The following is a 22,207-nucleotide window of genomic DNA, read 5'->3' as shown; positions in this document are numbered from 1 at the left end:
CTCGGCAAGACGGAGCTGCTCTTCCTCCCGGGGAAGGACTGCCCATTCCATGATCTCGCCATCACGGTTGACAACTCCATTGTGCAAAGAACCTTGGCGTGACCCTGGACAATACCCTGTCATTCTCCGCTAACATCAAAGCGGTGAGCGGGAACTGTGCTTCCCCAGAGGTAGGGGGACCAGCAGGCCAGAGGTGGAAGAACACAATGCCCTCGTTTGGGGGTAGGGACTGATCAGAGCCTGAAGGTAAGGAGGTGCCGTTCCCCTCACAGCTCCGTAGGCAAGCACCATGGTCTTGTAGCAGATGCGAGCTTCAACTGGAAGCCAGTGGAGTGTGCGGAGGAGCGGGGTTACAAGGCAGCATGGTGCATCCTCCAGAAACATACAATCTCTTTTCCATTAAATATATTGAACAAAGATATAAACGCAACATGTAAAGTGTTGGTCCCATGTTTCATGAGCTGAAATCAAAGATCCCAGAAATTGTTCATATGCACAAAAAGCTTATTTCTCTCAAATTTGGTGCACAAATTTGTTTACATCCCTGTTAGTGAGCGTTTCTCCTTTGCCAAGATAATCCATTGACTTGACAGGTGTGGCATATCAAGAAGCTGACTAAACAGCATGATCATTACACAGGTGCACCTTGTGCTGGGGACAATAAAAGGCCACTCTAAAATGTGCAGTTTTGTCACACAACACAATGCCCTAATGTCTCAAGTTTTGAGGGAGCATGCAATTGGCATGCTGACTGCATGAATGTCCACCAGAGCTGTTGCCAGAGAATTCAATTTTCATTTCTCTACCATAAATCGCCTCTAACGTTGTTTTAGAGAATTTGGCAGTACTTCCAACCGGCCTTATAACCGGCCTCACAACCGCAGACCACGTGTAACCACGCCAGCCCAGGACCTTAGTATTTCTGTCTGTAATGAAGTCCTGTTGTGGGGAAAAACTAATTCTGATTGGCTGGGCCTGGCTCTACAGTGGATGGACATGGCTCCCAATTGGGCGGGCCTATGCCCCCACAGGCCCACCCATGAATGTGCCCCTGCCCAGTAATGTGAAATCCATAGATTAGGGCATTATTTATTTATTTCAATGGCCTGATTACCATATATGAACTGTAACTCAGCAAAATCTTTGAAATTGTTGCGTTTATATTTTTGTTCAGTATATTTTTACCGGTGCAAAACTCGCCTACTGGAGCGAGATTAATCGAATCCCCTCATTTGATAGGCTGGAGGCGGACCTTGGTGAGATCCATGGGTAGAGTGGATTTGAGGGTTTAAGAAGAAAACAAGGACGTATCCCGTAGTTGCAGGTAGGAATTTCTCTATTTAAAAGTTTAGAGAGTGTCTTTTATATAGTATTTATATGTAATATGTTGATTACAACATAAACGCATCCCAACGTTGCCAATTATGGGTAACTAGCGAGAAGTAAGTAGCTTCAGATGTAGCTCGCTAGCTAGCTATCTTGACTGGTTTGGTTTGTCCTTCCTTCAAATAATCTCTCCCGGCGAGTTGGTATAAATTGACACTGCTTAATGGGTTTAAACAAACCACAATAGCTAACTAGGTAAAAAGACGTTCCACATGTATTTCTTATTGCCCTAATGTAAGCATTTCACCTGTTGTTTACGAAGCATGTGACGAATAAATTGGACTTAGACGTTAGCAAGCTTTTCACTTGCTTGACTATGAATGTTTGGAATAAAGATTTGTTGTAACTAGCTAACACTAGCTAGCCAGCCTGTAACTATAGCTAGCTAACGTTCAGCCTTTCAGAACAGTCGTGGGCTTGCTAGGTAGTTAAAGAGTTAGCAAGCTAACGTCAGTCTGCTACATTTTAAAAGTTTACAATAAACGTGTAGTCATGTCCTCCATGCATGGCTATCTGGACTATCATGTGTATACAGGGTTCAGCTGTGAAAGATACGTTGGTCTCAATTTAACTCCCTGTTAAAATAAAAAATCCTGGGGTTCATTCGCGGCTAAAGAAGGAGCTAGTTAGCTAAGAGTTAACAGTGGACTGTACAGCAGGTAGTTAGTGTTATCTATTTGGTTCGCTAGTATGAACGCCAGGAAAGTGACCCATAGCATGGAGAATGATGAGATTTACTCAGCCACCAAGAAGCGTGACAAACAAGATGTGGATAAGAATATTCAATTGAAATTAGGATATCGAGTGGGCGCTGTCCTCTTTTCCAGTTTCAGATGACGGTCTAGCTAGACACCTCGCTGCTCCTCATCTCTGGGATTGACTGACACATTTAGCTAATGATCTTGAACATCTGAAATGTGACACACTCAATTGCTAGGCACAGTTTGTACAGCATCTGTCAGAAGGCCTTTTCATGTGAATTATTTGTATGTAACATAAGGTTGGGTCTTGATGGGGTATCTAGGAAGTGGATGTGTTTATTGGAAGAGGTGGTGTCATGGGGATTCAAATCAAAATCAAATATTTGTTGGTCACATACACATATTGAGCGGATGTTATTGCGGGTGTTCCAAGCTCCAACAGTGCAATAGTATATAGCAATACACACATCTCAAAGTAAAATAATGGAATTAAGAAACATATAAATATTAGGAGGAGCAATGTCGAATGCAGTATATACATATGAAATTAGTAAAACAGTATGTAAACATTCTGGATGATAGCGGGGTGAACAGGCCGTGGCTCAGGTGGTTGATGTCCTTGATGATCTTTTTGGCCTTCCTGTGCCATCGGGTGCTGGAGGGCAGGCAGTGTGCCCCCGGTGATGCGTTGGTCAGACCGCACCACCCTCTGGAGAGCCCTGCAGTTGCGGGCGGTGCAGTTACCGTACCAGGCAGTGATACAACCCAACAGGATGCTCTCAATGGTGCATCTGTCAAAGTTTGTGAGGGTCTTGTGAGCCTCCTGAGGTTGAAGAGGCGCTGTTGCGCCTTCTTCACCACACTGTTCGTGTGGGTGGACCATTTCAGATTGTCAGTGACGTGTACGCCGAGGAACTTGAAGCTTTTCACTGTGGTCCCGTCGATGTGGATGAAGGCGTGCTCCCTCTGCTGTCTTCTGAAGTCCACGATCAGCTCCTTCATTTTGTTGACGTTGATGGAGAGGTTATTTTTCTGGCACCACTCCGCCAGGGCCCTCATCTCCTCCCTGTAGGCTGTCTTGTCATTGTTGGTAATCAGGCCTACTACTGTTGTCGTCTGCAAACTTGATGATTGAGTTGGAGGCGTACGTGGCCAGGCAGTCATGGGTGAACAGGGAGTACAGGAGGTGGCTGAGCACGGACCCTTGTGGGGCCCCTGTGTTGAGGATCAGCGTAGTGGAGGTGTTGTTTCCTACCCTTACCACCTGGGGGTGGCCCGTCAGAAGGTCCAGGACCCAGTTGCACAGGGCGGGGTTCAGACCCAGGGCCCCGAGCTTAATGATGAGCTAGGAGGGTACTATGGTGTTGAAGGCTGAGCTGTAGTCAATGAACAGCATTCTTACATAGGTATTCCTCTGGTCCAGTGGAGGTGATATTATCCTTATCTAGCCTCTGTAAGCACTTCATGATGACAGAAATGAGTGCTATGGGGTGATAGTCATTTAGTTCAGTTACCTTTTGCTTTCTTGGGTACAGGAACAATGGTGGACATCTTGAAGTAAGTGGGAACCGCAGTCTGGGATAGGGAGAGATTGAATATGTCCGTAAACACTCCAGCCAGCTGGTCTGCGCATGCTCTGAGGACGCGGCTAGAGATGCCGTCTGGGCCGGCAGCCTTGCGAGGGTTGACACGCTTAAATGGCTTACTCACGTCGGCCACAGAGAATGAGAGCCCACAGTCCTCGGGAGCGGGCCGCATCGGTGGCACTGTGTTATCCTCAAAGCGGGCGAAGAAGGATTTTAGCTTGTCCAGGAGCAAGACATCGGTGTCCCCAACGTGGCTTGTTTTCCCTTTGTAATATGTGATTGTCTACACCGGCTCCACATAGGTCTCGTGTCTGGGCCTTTGAATTACGAATCCACTTTGTCTCTGTACTGATGTTTTATGGATTGCCATACTAGACAACATTCAAACTGCAAAATTAGTTACTTGATCCTAATGGGTCATGCATTTACTTTCATAATCAGCATATCATCATGGAAGCACCAGACCATCACCTGTAACATGAACCTTTTTTTAGTGTAACGCTAATTGTTCTTAATTGATACATGTTTGTCAGATCTGTCAAATTGTGGGAAGTACACAACATGCTTAACAATTGCACACCTCTGTGTAGGCTAGGCTTAGGCTGCCCCAGTATCTATCTGTGCATTAAGCCCAAATCAAACTAAACAAATTTTTTTACGAGCGTGTACACGCTGGAATTAGAATGCATGGTAGTGAATGACATAAAACAGACGGGCCACGAGCGTCAACGGCCTCAAAAGCTTCATGGCTTCAAGTCTATTTTTCTTGCGTCTATGCGAAGCAATGCTGGTAAAGTGAGCGGATAAATTGCCAGAAAATAGACTGTGTAATAGACTGTATATTGTTACATCTGGAATTGTGACATGTATAGTTGATAAGTTTAGCTGCCAATAATAGCCTACATATTTGAAAACAATAACTGCCTACCTTTGTTGATTTTGAGTTCAGGCGCATATAGCCTAGGCAGGCTACGGCTGGGAAACCTGAGGAATGCCGTTCAAGAGAGAATACTGTTATGTAGAAAGAACGAGCCTAGCTAAATTCTTTATAAACTGGTAGAGTGTATTAGCTACAACTCTCCTCACATTCTTGAGCCAACATAACAGAAGACAGGTACGGTGGCTCCAATAGGACATATAAGGTGAGTCAAAGGAACAAACAACAATAATTCGCAAGGGCTACATAGCGAACCTAACAAATACAACTGTTTATTATGGATTCTTGGGACAATTAAATTGGCATATACTGTGCAGTGTATGTGAATTGACACACTAATCTGGCGCGCAAATTAATGCCATTGACAGCTCTCTCCATGTGATTTGGCCTTAATGCCCAGGAAGCTCAGATTCAAACTCCATTAGACAGCTCTGCAAGCGTTATAATGTCAAAATACATTCGTTAATCGTTACTCACCAAGTATAGAGTTTTGCTGAGCAAAACTATCTATTTACTTCCATTACGGCCGGTATGTACTTCCAAAAAAGGTCTAAATAAAAATGTAAATAATAATGAGTGATTGGAGGTGTAGAATATACTTTTTTTTTTCTCGGTTGCTTGTACATTTTTATTTAGACATTTTGTGGAAGTACATACCAGACAGAACTGGTTTTCCAAAAGGTTTCCTAAAAGCATCTTAGAACCTTCGTAGGAGCATCATTATCTCCGAGCTGTTTACCAAAACCATCGTTATTAACGTTGCATTTGAAAACGCACGTAATCTAACGCCTGCCTCAGACCACTTATAGAACAGCTAAGTGCATCGTTAGATGCTTTTTTGCTCTCTCAAGTGACTTTATACACAGAAGACCTCCGCTAAACATAGAATCACATGGTTTATCCGTCTCTCTGTGACCGCTGATAACTTCAGAACAATGTTCACTACAAATACAAAGTTGCAAATGTCTTTGCAATTGATACAAACAAGTGACGTATAAAAAATATGCTTGAAAAGAAAATCGAGATGACTGCATAAAAATATAAACAGTAGGCTATAGGCCTATTTCAATCATATTGAAATACATTTCATACTGCAATTTGTCTCTACATTTCATGATGTGTAGCCAAACGTGTCAATAATGTGCTAAATCGGTGACTTAGTGATTTGTTTTGGTTGGTAATAAGCCATCTCAGTATGTGCAGACGTAGATGGTAATATCATTCTAGGAGCTGAACAGTCGTCAGTATTGTGAAATAATATAATGTTAAGGATAGATTTTGAATGGAGAAAGCTGATCCGAGAGCAGCGCTCCCTTTCTTTCGATCCTATCAGTATGGACACATGCTCCAACAACGCACTTAACGACCGTTCTCTCTTCGTGGTGTTTTGGGAAACACATGTTATATCTTTGGCCGTTGTAGGAAAGATGCATCCTTAAAACACTTGTGAGCCTAAGTTCAATCGCTATCGAGAAACCGGGCCCAGGGCGTTAGAGAAAAGACACGACATACTCATAGTCGACATCTCTAACGCACAGACTGGAATATGGTTGAGCTTCCGCTTTCAAGGAGCGGGACTCTAACCCGGAAGCTTATATGAAATCCCACTATGCCCTCCGATGAACCATCAAACAGGCAAAGCGTCAATACAGGACTAAGATCGAATCGTACTACACCGGCTCCGACGCTCGTTGGATGTGGCAGGGCTTGCAAACTATTACAGACTACAAAGGGAAGCACAGCCGTGAGCTGCCCAGTGACACGAGCCTACCAGACGAGCTAAATTACTTCTATGCTTGCTTCGAGGCAAGTAACACTGAAACATGCATGAGAGCATCAGCTGTTCCGGATGACTGTGTGATCACGCTCTCCGTAGCCGATGTGAGTAAGACCTTTAAACAGGTCAACATTCACAAGGCCGCAGGGCCAGATGGATTACCAGGACGTGTAATCCGAGCATGCGCTGACCAACTGGCAAGTGTCTTCACTGACATTTTCAACCTCTCCCTGACTGAGTCTGTAATACCAACATGTTTCAAGCAGATCACCATAGTCCCTGTGCCCAAGAACACTAAGGTAACCTGCCTAAATGGTTAGTGACCCATAGCACTCACGTCTGTAGCCATGAAGTGCTTTGAAAGACTGGTCATGGCTCACATCAACACCATTATCCCAGAAACCCTAGACCCACTCCAATTTTTATACCGCCCCAACATATCCACAGATGATGCAATCTCTATTGCACTCCACACTGCCCTTTCACACCTGGACAAAAGGAACACCTATGTGAGAATGCTATTCATTGACTACAGCTCAGCGTTCAACACCATAGTGCCCTCAAAGCTCCTCACTAAGCTAAGGACCCTGGGACTAAACACCTCCCTCTTCAACTGGATCCTGGACTTCCTCATGGGCCACCCCCAGGTGGTAAGGGTAGGTAACAACACATCCGCCACGCTAATCCTCAACACGGGGACCCCTCAGGGGTGTGTGTTCAGTCCCCTCCTGTACTCCCTGTTCACTCATGACTGCATGGCCAGGCACGACTCAAACACCATCATTACGTTTGCCGATGACACAACAGTGGTAGGCCTGACCACGACAACCATGAGACAGCCTATAGGGAGGAGGTCAGAGACCTGGCCGTGTGGTGCCAGGACAACAACCTCTCCCTCAATGTGATCAAGGCAAAAGAGATGATTGTGGACTACAGGAAAAAGAAGAGGACCGAGCACGCCCCCATTCTCATCGACGGGGCTGTAGTGGAGCAGGTTGAGAGCTTCAAGTTCTTTGGTGTCCACATTACCAACAAACTAACATGGTCCAAGCACACCAAGACAGTCGTGAAGAGGGCATAACAAAACCTATTCCCCCTCAGGAGACTGAAAAGATTTGGCATGTGTCCTCAGATCCTCAAAAGTTATACAGCTGCACCATCGAGAGCATCCTGACTGGTTGCATCACCGCCTGGTATGGCAACTGCTCGGCCTCCGACCGCAAGGCACTACCGAGAGTAGTGCGTACGGCCCAGTACATCACTGGGGCCAAGCTTCCTGCCATCCAGGACCTCTATACCAGGCGGTGTCAGAGGAAGGCCCTAAAAATTCTAAAAGACTCCAGCCACCCTAGTCATAGACTGTTCTCTCTGCAACCGCACGGCAAGCGGTACCAGAGCGCCAAGTCTAGGTCCAAGAGGCTTCTAAACAGCTTCTACCCCCAAGCCATAAGACTCTTGAACATCTAATCAAATGGCTACCCAGACAATTTGCATCCCCCCCCTCTTTTACGCTGCTGCTACTCTGTTTATTATCTATGCATAGTCACTTTAATAACTAACTCTACCTACATGTACATATTACCTCTTACCTCGACTAACCGGTGTCCCTGCACTTTGACTTGGTACCGGTACCCCCCCTGTATATAGCCTCGCAATTGTTATTTTACTGCTGCGCTTTTTTTAAAAGTTATTTTTTCTTAACTGCATTATTGGTTAAGGGCTTGTAAGTAAGCGTTTCACTGTAAGGTCTACACCTGTTGTATTCGGCGCATGTGACAAATACAATTTGATTTGATACTGAGGCAGGTTAAAGGCTATCCAGACATAACATTAAAAAAAAACATTTTCCTCTATATTGGATGTGTTTTCGGGACTACTGTCTTGTGTGACTGGAGGAAATAGGGTACACATTGTTCACAGTTAAACAAAGGGCCCTTGGCACTTACCTGCTACAAATAACAAGTAAAGTTGTCAGGAGACTGAAGGCCATGTTTTAAATAGGGTCACTGCTTGGCTTTGTAGTTTGTCGTCTTGGTTGAACCTTGTTTACTTTGTCCCATTGATGGCCTAGTAGTTTAGTGCTACAAGGTTGTCCTCTCCCGGCTTAGCTAGCCTTACTTATAAGCATGTCCTCAGATGGAAACTTTCAAGATCAGGAGGCATTTCATTTTCTTTGCAAGATGCAAGAGAATGACCTATTTCAGTCATTTACATTTTTACATTTCAGTCATTTAGCAGACGCTCTTATCCAGAGCGACTTACAGTTAGTGCATTAATTTTATTTTATTTTTTTAATCGTTAAATGTTATATATATTTTTATTTTTTTTAAATGTAAATTTTTTTATGGGAATCAAACCCACAACCCCACAATGCTCTGCCATTCCCTCCCCTACCCTGGACGACGCTTGGCCAATTGTGCGCCGCCCCATGGGTCATACTTGAATATTTTATTTAGGCTAATATTGTCATGGTTTCGGCCGAGGCTGCCTCTCTTCCTTGCTCGGGCAGGCTTCGGCGGTCGTCGTCTCCGGAGTACTAGCTGCCACCGTTGAATGTTTCTATGTTCGTTTGGTTTTGTCTTGATTATGTACACCTGTTTTCGTTTAGCGCTATTAGTGTCCTATAAGTTCTCGTTGTGTTTGTCAGGTGTTGTGTGTGATTGTTTCGCTGTCGTGTTTGTGCGCTACTGTTTACCGTTTGCTCTTTGTAGCTTTCCTCCTCTGTTAAGGAGGGTATTATCGCACATGTTTAGTGCGCCCTTTTGTTTACGCCTGTGTGCGGATTTTCTCTCCTCCGGGCTTTTGGCTCGTGTATTTTGAGTGTGCTTTCACTAAAGTCTTTTGGACTTATTTTCTGCGTCCTGCGCCTGATTCCTGCACCACACCCACCTACAGCACCCACTGACAGAATCACACACCTCAAGGATGGAATCAGCAGGAGCCGCAGCAGCACATGAGACTCTGGAGGATCGGGTCCGTGAGCAGAATGACCAGATCCTTCGTATCGGGACCGCCCCTGCAGGGCGTTATTAACACCCTTCAACGCTGGGAGACCAGAGGGACACCCCCCAACTCCACCTCCCCTGCCATCACCATCGGCCAGTCAGCCCATTCAAGCTCCGGAACCCAGGGGAATTCGACTCTCGCTCCCGAGGGCCTATGATGGGACCGCTGCCGGGTGTCAGGGCTTCCTTCTACAGGTGGAGCTATACCTGGCCACCGTGCACCCGGCGCCCTCTGGACACGAGAGCGTGTCCGCCCTCATCTCCTGTCTTACCGGCAAGGCGTTGGAATGGGCCAACGCCGAGTGGAGGAGAATAGACGCCACCACCATCACATACTCTGAGTTCTCCCGCCGCTTCAGGGCGGTGTTTGACCATCCACCTGAGGGGAAGCGGCGGGGGAGCGTCTGTTCTACCTCCGGCAGGGGAGGAGGAGCGCCCAGGAGTTCGCTTTAGAATTCCGTACTCTAGCGGCGGATGCAGGGTGGAATGAGCGGGCCCTCATCGATCACTACCGCTGTAGTCTACGAGAGGACGTCCGTCGGGAGCTGGCCTGCAGGGATACCAGTCTCTCTTTCGATCAGTTAGTGGACATGTCCATCAGGCTGGACACCCTGCTGGCTACCCGCGGACGTTCCGAGGGGGGTCCGTCCATTTCACCCTCCAGCGCCTCCGAGCCGAGCCCTATGGCGCTTGGGGGCGCTGGCGCTAGAGAGAGGAGGGGTCGGAGTACGAGGGGACCCGTCTCCTGCACCAACTGTGGCCGTGGAGGACACACCGCGGCTAGGTGCTGGGGATGGTCTCCTAGGGGGGAAGACGACAGGCTCCGCACTGGGGAGTCCTTCCAGGTGAGTAGGCGCCCCACTTACCCAGAGCTCTCTGTTGCGCACTTCTGTATACCTGTGCGTTTTCCACAGGTAGCACCTCATTCCCAGCATAAGGCGCTGGTAGATTCAGGCGCGGCTGGGAATTTTGTTGATAGAAAATTTTGTTTAGAATTAGGGATTCCCCTTCTTCCTGTTGACGTCCCATTCCCCGTTCATGCCCTAGATAGCCGTCCGTTGGGATCGGGCTTGATCAGGAGGTCACGGCGCCACTTAGGATGTGTGCGCAGGGGGGTCATGAGGAGATTATCCAGCTATTTCTGATCGACTCGCCTGCGTATCCGGTGGTGCTGGGCATGCCCTGGTTGAGTATCCATAACCCGTCTATTTCGTGTCAGGAGAGGGCTCTGATGGAGTGGTCTGCCCAGTGTGTGGGTCGATGTTTAGGCGTTTCCGTGGGGGCTACCTCGGTGGAGAGTCTAAACCAGGTGCCCGCATTGCACATTCCCCCTGAGTATGAGGATTTGGCTATTGTGTTCAGTAAGTCGAGGGCGACGCAGTTGCCTCCCCATAGGCAGGGAGATTGTGCGATAGACCTCCAGGCAGGCGCTGCGCTCCCACGGAGCCCTGTGTATCCTCTGTCTCAGGAGGAGAAGAGAGCTATGGAGACTTACATAGACGAATCTCTGAGACAAGGATACATACGGCCATCCACTTCCCCTGCGTCCTCGAGTTTCTTTTTTGTGAAGAAAAAGGATGGAGGGTTACGCCCGTGCATTGATTACCGTAGTCTCAATCAGATCACGGTGAAGTACAGTTATCCACTTCCTCTGATTGCGACCATGACGGAGTCATTGCACGGGGCACGTTTTTTCACTAAATTAGATCTCAGGAGCGCGTACAACTTGGTGTACATTAGGGAGGGCGATGAATGGAAGACAGCATTTAGTACCACCTCGGGGCATTACGAGGATCTTGTCATGCCATACGGGTTGATGAACGCTCCTTCAGTTTTCCAATCATTCGTGGATGAGATATTCAGGGACATGCAGGGGCAGGGGGTGGTCGTGTACATAGATGACATTCTCGTGTACTCGTCTACCCGAGTCGAGCATGTGGCTCTGGTGCGCCGAGTGTTGAGGAGGCTGTTGGAGCACGACCTGTATGTCAAGGCAGAGAAGTGTCTGTTTTTCCAGGAGTCGATCTCCTTTTTGGGTTATCAGTTGTCTGCGTCAGGGGTGAAGATGGAGGTTGACCGGGTGTCAGCCGTGCGTAATTGGCAAATGCCAACCACTGTTAAAGAGGTGCAGCAGTTTTTGGGGTTTGCGAATTACTACCGGAGGTTTATCCGGGGGTTTTGGACAGGTGGCAGCTCCCATAACGTCTCTTTTGAAGGGGGGTCGGTGCGTTTGCAGTCGTCAGCCGAGGCGGACAGGGCTTTTGGGAGGCTGAAGGACCTGTTTACTTCGGCTCCGGTGCTGGCGCATCCGGATCCCTCTTTACCATTTCAGGTAGAGGTGGACGCGTCAGAGGCCGGTATAGGAGCCGTGCTTCATAGCGGTCCGGCACGCCACCTAAACTCCGCCCCTGTGCCTTTTATTCCAAAAGCTCAGTCCGGCGGAGCGAAATTATGACGTAGGGGACAGGGAGCTGTTAGCCGTGGTACAGGCCCTAAAGGTGTGGAGGCACTGGCTTGAGGGGGCTCAACACCCTTTCCTCATTTTGACTGACCACCGTAACCTGGAGTACATCCGGGCAGCTAGGAGACTGAACCCTCGCCAGGCGCGGTGGAACATGTTTTTGACCCGGTTCGTATTTAAGATCACGTACATCCCTGGGTCACAGAACGGTAAGGCAGACGCACTGTCTCGGCGGTATGACACGGAGGAGAGGTCCGTGGAGCCCACTCCCCATACTGCCGGAGTCTTGTCTGGTGGCACCGGTAGTGTGGGAGGTCGATGCTGAAATCGAGCGGGCGTTGCGCACCGACCCTAGTCCTCCTCAATGCCCGGAGGGTCGGACGTACGTTCCGCTCGAGGTTCGGGATTGATTGATCTATTGGGCTCACACGTCACCCTCCTCTGGACATCCTGGTATAGGCCGGACAGTGCACTGCCTTAGTGCTAAGTACTGGTGTCCCACGTTGGCGAGGGATGTGAGGGTTTATGTCTCCTCCTGCTCGGGTGTGCGCCCAGTGTAAGGCGCCTAGACATCTGCCTAGGGTAAGTTACAACCCCTGCCCGTTCCACAACGACCATGGTCTCACCTCTCGGTGGACTTCATCACTGACCTTCCCTCCTCACAGGGGAATACTACTATACTGGTCGTTGTGGACCGGTTCTCTAAGGCCTGTCGTTTGCTCCCTATGCCGGGCCTTCCTACTGCCCTACAGACCGCCGAAACTCTATTCACCCATGTTTTCCGGCACTACGGGGTACCCGAGGATATTGTGTCTGATCGAGGTCCCCAATTCACCTCCAGAGTCTGGAGAGCCTTTATGGAGCGTTTGGGGGTCTCGGTGAGCCTCACCTCGGGTTACCATCCTGAGAGTAATGGGCAGGTGGAACGTGTGAACCAGGATGTGGGTAGGTTTCTTAGATCATACTGCCAGGACCGGCCGGAGGAGTGGGCACGGTACGTTCCCTGGGCAGAAATGGCCCAGAATTCCCTACGCCATTCCTCAACTAACCTAACCCCCTTTCCAATGTGTGTTGGGTTACCAGCCGGTTCTGGCACCTTGGCAGCAGAGCCAGATCGGAGGCTCCTGCGGTGGATGAGTGGGTGCGGCGCTCGGAGGAGACGTGGGAACGCTGCACACGTCCACCTGCAGCGGGCCCTCCGTCGTCAAAAGGCGAGCGCCGATCTCCACCGCAGTGAGGGGCCGGTGTACGCACCTGGTGATCGAGTCTGGCTCTCTACCAGAAACCTGCCCCTCCGCCTGCCCTGTCGGAAACTGGGTCGGCGGTTTGTGGGGCCGTTTAAAGTCCTGAGAAGATTGAACGAGGTGTGTTACAGATTACAACTGCCTATTGAGTATAAAAATATTAACCCCTCGTTCCATGTGTCTCTTCTCAGGCCGGTGGTAGCTGGCCCACTCCAGGAAAATGAGATCAGGGAGACTCCTCCGCCCCCATTGGACATCGAGGGGGCACCGGCATACTCCGTGCGGTCCATCTTGGATTCGAGACGTCGGATGGGGGGTCTCCAATATCTGGTGGAGTGGGAGGGGTACGGCCCGGAGGAACAGTGCTGGGTGCCGAGGAGAGACATTTTGGACCCGTCTCTCCTGACAGAATTCCACCGTAGTCACCCGACGCGCCCTGCTCCGCGTCCTCCTGGTCGTCCCCGAGGCCGGAGTCGGCGCACGTCTGGAGCCGCGCGTCAAGGGGGGGTACTGTCACGGTTTCGGCCGAGGCTGCCTCTCTTCCTTGCTCGGGCAGGCTTCGGCGGTCGTCGTCTCCGGAGTACTAGCTGCCACCGTTGAATGTTTCTATGTTCGTTTGGTTTTGTCTTGATTATGTACACCTGTTTTCGTTTAGCGCTATTAGTGTCCTATAAGTTCTCGTTTTGTTTGTCAGGTGTTGTGTGTGATTGTTTCGCTGTTGTGTTTGTGCGCTACTGTTTACCGTTTGCTCTTTGTAGCTTTCCTCCTCTGTTAAGGTGGGTATTATCGCACATGTTTAGTGCGCCCTTTTGTTTACGCCTGTGTGCGGATTTTCTCGCCTCCGGGCTTTTGGCTCGTGTATTTTGAGTGTGCTTTCACTAAAGTCTTTTGGACTTATTTTCTGCGTCCTGCGCCTGATTCCTGCACCACACCCACCTACAGCACCCACTGACAAATATAGTCCTAGCCTTTTCCAATCAATTGAATTTAGGCTAGAGTAGAGTACAGTCATGCCCCTGTTTCACAATGTTTTTATATAAATATCATATCATTTCTGGGTAACAATTACAGTGCATTTCGGAAAGAATTCAAACCCCTTGTGTTTTTCCACATTTTGTTACGTTACAGCCTTATTCTAAAATTGATTGAATAAAAACATTTCCTCATCAATCTACACACAATACCCCATAATGACAAAGCGAAATTGCAAATGTATTAAACATAAAAAACAGAATTACCTTATTTATATAAGTATTCAGACCCTTTGCTATGAGACTCGAAATTGAGGTAATGTGCATCCTGTTTCCATTGATCATCCTTGAGATGTTTCTACAACTTGATTGGAGTCCACCTGTGGCAAATGCAATTGATTGGCCATGATTTGGAAAGGCACACACCTGTCTATATAAGGTCCCACAGTTGACAGTGCATGTCAGAGCAAAAACCAAGCCAAGAGGTCGAAGGAATTGTCCGTAGAGCTCAGAGACAGGATTGTGTCTAGGCACAGATCTGGGGAAGGGTAACAAAACATTTCTGCAGCATTGAAGGTTCCCAAGAACGCAGTGGCCTCCATCATTCTTAAATGGAAGAAGTTTGGAACCACCAAGACTCTTCCTAGACCTGGCCGCCTGGCCAAACCGAGCAATCAGGGGAGAAGGGTCTTGGTCAGGGAGGTGACCAAGAACCCGATGGTCACTGACAGAGCTCCAGAGTTCCTCTTTGGAGATGGGAGAACCTTCCAGAAGGACAACCATCTCTGCAGCACTCCACCAATCAGGCCTTTATGGTAGAGTGGCCAGACGGAACCCACTCCTCAGTAAAAGGCACATGACAGCCCACTTGGAGTTTGCCAAAAGGCACCTAAAGGACTCTCAGACCATGAGAAAAAAGATTCTCTGTTCTGATGAAACCAAGATTGAACTCTTTGGCCTGAATGCCAAGCGTCACGTCCAACAGGACAACAACCCTAAGCACATAGCTAAGACTGCAGGAGTGGCTTCAGGATAAGTCTCTGAATGTCCTTGAGTGGCCCAGCCAGAGCCTGGACTTGAACCCGATCCAACATCTCTGGAGAGACCTGAAAATATCTGTCCAGCAACGCTCCCCATCCAACCTGACAGAGCTTGAGAGGATCTGCAGAGAAGAATGGGAGAAACTCCTCAAATATAGGTGTGCCAAGCTTGTAGAGTCATACCCAAGAAGACTTGCGGCTGTAATCGCTGCCAAAGGTGCTTCAACAAAGTACTGAATAAAGGGTGTGAATACTTATGTAAATGTGATATTTCCATTTGTATTTGTATTAAATTAGCAAAAAAAATCTAAAAACCTGTTTTTGCTTTGGCATGGGGTATTTTGTGTAGATTGATGAGGGTAATTTAAAAAAATCTATTTTAGAATAAGGCTGTAATGTAACAAAATGTGGAAAATGTCTGAATACTTTCCGAATTCACTGTAAGTACCTTTTTTTGCAGAAATAGCTTTTTAGCAAAACTTTTTCTCAAGCAATAATTTTGCTTGGACTGTCTGAGAGAGGTCTGAGTGGGAGGGGAAAACTAGCTGTTATTGGCAGAGGTTTGGAAGTGTTTGTTATTGGTCTATTAACCAATTTACTGCATGGTGATGTCACCATCGAAAGCAGACACTCCCACCATTGCAAACCAGCTGATTTAAAATATATTTTCAACCAAAGACTATCAGGAGATGACACTGATCACATTTTTCACACTGTTACAGTGTTAGTTTCATCAGCTGTTGTACAATTAGGTCCGGGACGATACCAGTATCGCGGGACTCATTAGTATCATGGCAAGGAAACAATACACGAAGCAGATTTAACTTCTTTAGGAAAACAGCCCTAATTTTGGAAACAAACATTATTTATTTTCCAAGCTATAGCACACACAAATTTTACATGCAGCAGGTTTTTAAAGGATTGTAGAGTTTGGTCTGCTTGGTGTTTTCATTTGTGCCATGGAAAAAATATTGCGAAACTGGTATCGTCCTGGCCCTATACAATATGATATAAAACACAGGAAAAAACAGATTTTGATTGCACTGGGCCTTTAAAGTCATTAGGCTAGTCAGTGTAGCTATATAATTGTAAAATGTGAATGCTACTTTGCTCACCTAAAATTAGCTAGGAGGGCGTGGAGGCCACAAGTGTTGTCACCTTTAGTATAGGTAGCAGACTAGCAGCTGTATTATTATGCTAGTTACTAGCTCTTCACTTTCTTTCTCCTCTCTTTCTATGTCCCTCTGTCTGAGTGTGTAGTCCCCTGGTGTGGTCCTGTGGACTGTGAACTCTATCCACACAGGCTGTGCTGCAATTATCACCCCATCTGATCTCCACTGTAATCATGACCACGCTGATCAGTGGGGTGCAGGGAGGACAGATGGCAGACAACGCCCCAAAATATGAGTCTGAAATATTAATAGAAAGGCCTTATGCTCACATGCCGCAAATAAATGGAAAAAGAGAGGAGGCAGAGCTGAGCTCTGTTAACCTGGCCTTGTGTGAAGTTGGTAGAGAAACGTTTGTATTCATTGTCAAGCGTTTCATCCTCAAGTGTTGCATTGATGATTTACCATATCTCTCTTATTGAAGATATTTTATGAGATTAACTAGGATAGATAAAGGTGAAATAAAATGAAACAAAGTCTTAAATGTAGACTTTCGATAGACTATTTGTAAGTTTGAAAACAAATGCACTGCAGGAGGGGAACAGGGTTTGGATAGGAGTCAGTCAGTGTTGGCAAGGGGGGTAACACTGTGACAACTGTTAAAGTAGAGTTTATATTGGCCATCCCTCATTTCCAGTTTGCAGTCTCACTGTCCTGAGCTTCTGCTTTTCCTTGGGCCGGTGACAGTGGAGAAGTGGGATAGGACTGAACCTGTCTTTCATTTTCCAAACACTCAACAAACTTTCTTTAGGCTATTCGTAGAGGCGAAGGGGGTTATGTAGTCTATACAATGTATGATGATGATTGTTTTTAGAAATGTTTACAAATTAATACAAAATTAAAAGCTGATACGTATTCAACCCCTTTGTTATGGCAAGCCTAAATCAGTTCAGAAGTAAACATTTGCTTAACAGGTCACATAAGTTGCATGGTTTTTGAATGACTACCTCATCTCTGTACCCCACACATACAATTATCTATAGGGTCCCTCAGTCGAGCAGTGAAATTCAAACACAGATTCAACCACAAAGACCAGGGAGGTTTTCCAATGCCTCGCAAAGAAGGGCACCTATTGGTAGATGGGTAAAAATAAAATAAGCAGACATTGAATATCCCTTTGAACGTGTTTAAGTTATTAATTACACTTTGGATACTGTATCAATACACCCAGTCACTACAAAGATACAGGCGTCCTTCCTAACTCAGTTGCCAGAGAATAAGGAAACCACTCAGGGATTTCAACATGAGGCCAATGGTGACTTTAAAACAGTTACAGTTTAATGGCTTTGATAGTAGACAACTGAGGATGGATCAACAACATTGTAGTTACTCCACAATACTAACCTAAATGACAGAGTGAAAAAAGGAAGCCTGGACAGAATAAAAATATTCCAAAACATACATTCTGCAATAAGGCACAGAAATTAACTGTGTCCTGAATACAGAACGTTATGGTTGGGGCAAATCCAACACAACGCATCACTGAGTACCACTCTTCATATTTTCAATCATGGTGGTGGCTGCATCATGTTATGGGTATGCTTGTCATTGGCAAGGACTAGGGAGTTTTTTAGGATAAAAATAGACGGAATAGAGCTAAGCACAGGCAACATCCTAGAGGAAAACCTGGTTGTCTGCTTTCCAACAGACACCTTTCAGCAGGACAATAACCTAAAACACAAGGCCAAATACACTGGAGTTGCTTACCAAGACGATGTTGAATCTTCCTGGGTGGCCTAGTTACAGTTTTGACTTAAATTGGCTTGAAAATCTATGGCAAGACGTTAAAATGGCTGTCTAGCAATTATCAACAACCAACTTGACATACCTTGAAGAATTTTAATGCAAGTATTTTACAATCCAGGTGTGCAAAGCTCTTAGAGACTTACCCAGAAAGACTTACAGCTGTAATCGCTGCCAAAGGTGATTCTAACATGTATTGACTCGGGTGTGAATACTTAGTGTAAATGAGATATCATTTTACATTTTAGTCATTTAGCAGACGCTCTTATGCATATATTTTCATACTGATATGTCTGTGTTTCATTTTCAATACATCTGCAAACATTTCTAAAAACATGTTTTCACTTTGTCATTATGGGGTATTGTGTGTAGATGGGTATGGGAAAAAAAGGCAATTTAATCCATTTGGAATTCATGCTGTAACACTACAAAATGTGGAATAAGTCAAGGGGTATGAATACTTTCTGAAGGCACTGTATGTGTAAGTCCCTACTAGTGGCCCCTTACAAAGCTACAAAAAAACTTTGCTGTGGAGGAAACTCTCAGATAAACACATTTTCAGATGTTTTTTGTATCTTCACAGATAAGTAATCATACTTAATGCAACATTAAGAGATTCATGTGTTGATATATGCACATGATAGCATACTACATGGGTATTCATTACTATTTCTTGCCAATTGGCAAACAATTTTTTTCATGCTAGCAGTTGTACCAAATGCCACAGTAGCAACATCACTTGGTGAACTACAACAATATAATAGATCTCAAGCACTCACAGCTCACATTTTTCTTTGTTATTTTACTGTTAAATGAACCTTGCATTATTATACATATGCCTTTGTTGTTCATTTGACATTTATCTCAGGTGGGCTTAAAGTGGACAGTAGCACAACAAGCACTCCCTCTATACAGAATGGAAATGGAAATAAATAGTTTTCAATAGAATCAATACTAACTCTGCATAATATTGTAGTCTATAGTGTATATTTATACCCCAGAACATTAGTTTCCAAATATTTTATGAGTAAATTTAGCTGTTCTGTCTTTTTTTTTTTTTTTACCATAAATCATTATTGTTCGAATTAAGCCCAGTATGCTCCTATCAAGCCAGGTTTGCATTGAAACACATGGGGATTGTGTGTTGATATCCCTAACATTCAATGAACATGAGCATAAATATTTTTTCTTCTGATTTAAGTTGATTAGGGCTGACCACATTTAGTCGACTGGTCGATTGTTTGGTCGATAGGCTGTTGGCCTACCAAGATTTATTTAGTTGAGCGGTCATATTTTTTTTTCTTCGTGGTGCACAAGACACCTGTCAGATTCGTGCCTGTCTCAGTGGACTAATCCATTGCGAGGCCACGGGGATGGCACAGTCCATCACTCTAAGACGTGATACTGAAATTGCAAATGGTTATATTATGTAAAAATAATGGTGCAACACTAATAAATGTAAATAACAAAGGGAGCTTTGAATAAATAGCCTAAGCAATAAATAATGCATGCAACTGTTTTTAGTCTGCTGTAATAAAGGCTTTATGTCTTCTTCTTTTTTGTTAGAACAGACTCTCTGGTACACTTATTTTGTGTTTACACTGTTCCAAATGGTCAAAGAAAAAATGATAATATTGTAATCTAACTGTTTGGCACACATAATACACAACGCTTGCTCCTATACCCTCCTTTTTCTTGATCTCCAGTAGTTTCCACAACTAAGTAAAATGTCTTCCACAGATCTGACTTCCCCTTTCCCTCCTGAGCAACCAGTAAACATTCGCCCGTTTCAAGTTTCTTTTTCACGTCCTCCGCATCCATTTTGCTGTCACGTGTTACTGTGTTCAGAGTTTTTTTAAACCAATTTATTGATGTGATTATGATAGATTATAGGTCAGGCCCTATTCGTCACATGTGATGCTTACATGTTTCACGTAAAGAGAGCAAGGGTTGAGGGAAAAGGGAACGTTTTTCCTAAACAAATTAGGGATTTCAGTAACATAACTTTTTAGTCAGAAACAAGTAAGAAACTAAATGGCTGAAATGATGTTGCAGCTTCAGTACGGACAGCGCAATAAACACTTGCTGTGCTGTGGTGCCTTTTCTCTGCAGTAGGGAGGAGAGCGAGACAACGTGCACCAGTCACACAGGCACTCGCTGTCATTCTTTCTTGAGTCATTTGTGTGTCTTAATTATTTAATCAAACAGTGTGCTTAAAGCATCAGACAAGCTCAGTGCATATGTAGTTGATGTTATTCAAACACATAGGGTGTGTCTGTCTACATATGGAAAAATAAGTTTAAACATTCCAATCAATCGATTGGTCGAAAGAACAGGACGACTCTCGGTTGACCAAGATTTTTTTTAGCCGGGGACAGCCCTAAAGTTGATTTTAAAATACTCAAACTACCGTTTTGCATCTATCCATGGTGCCTTTACCAAGATTAAAACAATTAAGAACAATTAAAATCTTCTGTACTCTGTCCAAGACGTTTGGAGTGGACAGGTAGTAATTGGATATCAGGGATAGAAGACGTGCAAGTAGTTGGCAAAAATGGAAACAAATGAGGGAGAAGAAGATGGCTATTGGACATCTACTCATGCAGTTAGGTCCAGGGCATTGTCATATTGTTGTCCCTCATTCATCCAGGTGTTTCTATTATGTACCTTTGTAATACAACAGTAGAGAGAGAGATATGAAACTGTCTTCAGACAGGCTTTAGGAAGACAAGTTAAAATAATTAACAAGAATATGAGCCAGCTTTGAGATAATTCATAAGTTGTTTGTGTTATGGTCTTTGTGCATGGCGTCTTATCTACAGAGGGCGGTGCAGGTTTTTTGTTCAAACCAAGCAGTAACACACCTTGTTCAACTATTCAAGTCTTGATTGAAGTCTATGATTAGTTGAATCAGGTGTGTACTGGTTGGCAAGAACAAAAGCCTGGGCCCATATTGATCTCTATGGATACGATTGGACACCCCCTGTTATGAGTGCTCCTTCCATGATGAATATTAATGATCAGTTGATTTTAATAACTTTAGGGGAGATTATTAACACCTCCCTCTGGATCCTGGACTTCCTGATGGGCTGCCCCCAGGTGGTAAGGATAGGCAACAGCACATCTGCCACGCTGATCCTCAACACGGGGCCCCTCAGGGGTGCATGCTTAGTCCCCTCCTGTACTCCCTGTTCACCCATAACTGCGTGGCCAAGCACGACTCCAACACCATCATTAAGTTTGCCGACGACACAACGGTGGTAGGCCTAATCACCGACAACGATGAGACAGCCTATAGGGAGGAGGTCAGAGACCTGGAAGTGTAGTGCCAGGACAACAACCTCTCCCTCAACGTGATCAAGACAAAGGAGATGATCGTGGACTACAGGAAAAGGAGGGCAGAGCACGCCCCCATTACCAATTGCCTGGTATGGCAACTGCTCTGCCTCTGACCGCAAGGCGCTACAGCGGGTAGTGCGTATGGCCCAGTACATCACTGGGGCCAAGCGTCCTGCCATCCAGGACCTCTATACCAGGCGGTGTCAGAGGAAGGCCCTAAAAATTGCCAAAGACTCCAGCCACCCTAGTCATAGACTGTTCTCTCTGCTACTGCACGGCAAGCGGTACCGGAGCGCCAAGTCTAGGTCCAAAAGGCTTCTTAACAGCTTCTACCCCCAAGCCATAACACTGCTGAACAGCTAATCAAATGGCTACCCAGACTATTTGCATTGCTGCTACTTGCTGTTTATGATCTATTATCTATGCATAGTCACTTTACCCCTACCTACATGTACACATTACCTAAATTACCTCGACTAACTTTTACCCCCGCACATTGACTCGGTACCGGTACCCCCTGTATATAGCCTCGTTATTGTTATTTTATTGTTGCTCTTTTATTTAGTAAATATTTTTCTTAACTGCATTGTTGGTTAAGGGCTTGTAAGTAAGCACTTCACGGTAAGGGCTACACCTGTTGTATTCGGCCATGTGACAAATACAATTTGATTTGAATTTAAGTTTACATAAGAAATGTCAGTTTAAGGTTTCAACATTTGGAAATGATTTATTATTTAAGAGTTGGGCTTATTTGGAACACCCATGGGCTTAAAGGGTACATTCGTTACCCATTCAACCCAGTCTGGACATTTCACATATTTTATCAAATATATTTATCTTACATAAAA

At 45.7% G+C, this 22,207-nt stretch overlaps 1 protein-coding gene across 4 annotated transcripts in view; it reads left to right on the top strand.

Annotated features, from left to right (window-relative positions):
* Positions 1–1,245: 1,245 nt before the first annotated feature.
* The window catches only part of LOC121579517 (kelch-like protein 13), a 98,800-nt gene continuing 77,838 nt past the window's right edge, over positions 1,246–22,207 (top strand). For all 4 annotated transcript variants that reach the window (XM_041894161.2, XM_045224440.1, XM_045224443.1 and 1 more), the window contains exon 1: positions 1,246–1,324. The gene's annotated coding sequence lies outside the window, so the exon portion shown is untranslated. The remainder of the gene's footprint in view (positions 1,325–22,207) is intronic.

Source organism: Coregonus clupeaformis, chromosome 13, assembly GCF_020615455.1.
Source record: "Coregonus clupeaformis isolate EN_2021a chromosome 13, ASM2061545v1, whole genome shotgun sequence".
Lineage (NCBI taxonomy): Eukaryota > Metazoa > Chordata > Actinopteri > Salmoniformes > Salmonidae > Coregonus > Coregonus clupeaformis.
This window is presented reverse-complemented; position numbering and strand designations above follow the sequence as displayed.